Genomic DNA, 2,079 nt, shown 5'->3' on the forward strand with positions numbered 1-2,079 from the left:
AAAAATGTTTTAAAAGACATTTTGGGACAACATACAGATCTATCATTTAGGCATTATTGAATTACTGTTAATTGGCTCAGGTATGACAACAACATTATGGTTAGAATATTATTATTCCTAGGAGATGAATGCCTTTCAGAGGTGAAGTGTCATGGTGTCACAACTTACTTCCAAATGATTCAACAAAACAAGTAACAGATAAAGTATATATGGTAAAATGTTAAGTTTGTGGATCTTAGTGAAGGTTATACTATTGTACTACTCTTAACTTTTCTGTATATTCAAAAATTTTCAAAATTAGAAATATTTTCTTAAATTCTTGAAATTCATCAACTCTTCTATGAACAAGACTTTCTAAAAAAAAAGTTGTAATCAGTCAATATTTATTGTGATCCTTCTATATAGTAATGAATCATTGTGCCAGACTGGGAACTATAGTGGTGACAAAATAAGACATGGTTCCTGCTTTCATGGAACCCATTTAGCATATACTTCTGTGTATATGAGTTGGGGCGAAGAGGGTTTTTTTCTGGTGCCTAAGCTAAACTCTGAAGGATGAGTAGGTGTTGCCTGGTTATGGGACGGTGGGAAAATGGCTAACAGGAAACAAACAGAACATGTGAAGGTACTAATGCTGGAGTTGGTCAATTTGGAGTAAGAATATTTATTCCCACTGCTTTCTCCAAGTCCCCACCCTTGTTACACAGCCTTTTTGTCTTCTGGTTCCATTAACCACTCCTTCTCCTCAATCTTTAGACATAGTAGTAGTACCGGCACCCTAATATTACAAGCCCCAACGTTACTAGTCCTGAGGACTGTACTCTCCCCTTGGGTTTCCCTATACCCTGTGCACATCTGTAAAAAGCCACTTTATTAAATTTTCCTCATATTATCTAATTTTAGTAAGCCATCTGTTTCCTGCTAGCACCCTGACTGATAAAAAGCTGTAGAGACAGATTTGGAAGATGCCTGCTTATTTCAGATGGCACTTGGGACCGTGGAAATTGGAGATGATCTGGGAAGAGGACTAAAGATGAACCCTGAGCCAATGAGCACCTGTGGTAAGAGGAAAACCTGGAAACTAGTGTTATCAGTCAAGAATATTTCAAGAAAGAAACTATCAATTGTATCAAGTGCTGCAGAGAGGCTGGATGAGTAAGAGGAGGACTTTGGGATATCCCTTGAGGAAGCCCATCAGTGACCCTTGACATGGTAGTAGCAGCATCAATACTGGAGTGGTTTGTAAATGTAGTTGGAGGCCAAGACCACTTATCTAAAAAAAGTGGAGGGGGAGGCATAATCGTTCAGGTTCCTATTTTAACTACCAGGAATTTGCTGAAGAATTTTAGCATTATAGGCGTTAATTTCTGAGATTTGAGTATAAACATAAGGCTGGCCAGTTAGCTCAGTTTGTCAGAGCGCCACCTTGTTAACACCAAGGTCAAGGGCTCAGATCCCCTACTGACCAGCAAACAAAAAATAAATTTAAAAAATATATAAACATGAGCATAAAACAACCACTTTTATTGCAGTTGCAAAAAAACCCACAATACTTGGACAGGGTTAAGCTAATGAAAGGTATAGAAGTGTAGAAAATAGACATTCTAAAACAGAATAATTTTCCCCTTTCAAGCCCTGAGACAAAGGGCAGGCTTTGACAAAATCTCTTCAATCTCTCTCTGAACAGAATGATTTAAGGTTCTTTTACACTGAAACTTGTAACTAAGCTTGCCCAAGACCCCCTACTCAACATACAATAACAAGCAGTTTCTAACCAGAGTGTAAGGTATTTGATACCTAATGCATTCTCATGACTACAATGAGTAACCAAACTCCACAGCTAGAGAAATTGACAGAATCCTCAAATCCCTTTCTCTGAGAACATGAGCCTGTGAAATTATCTTTGATCCAATTTGTCTTTCTCTTCCCTCCCCTCCCAGTTCACTGAACATCACACAGAAATGATTGCCAGGGCACCACTATTCTAAATATGGGGTATTAGGGCCGGCCTGGTGGCGCACTGCTACAGTGCGCCGCTTGTGAGCGCAGTGGCGCTCCCGCCGAGGGGTCGGATCCCAC

This window comes from Galeopterus variegatus, unplaced genomic scaffold (genome assembly GCF_000696425.1).
Source record: "Galeopterus variegatus unplaced genomic scaffold, G_variegatus-3.0.2 Scaffold373, whole genome shotgun sequence".
In the NCBI taxonomy this organism is placed as follows: Eukaryota; Metazoa; Chordata; class Mammalia; order Dermoptera; family Cynocephalidae; genus Galeopterus; species Galeopterus variegatus.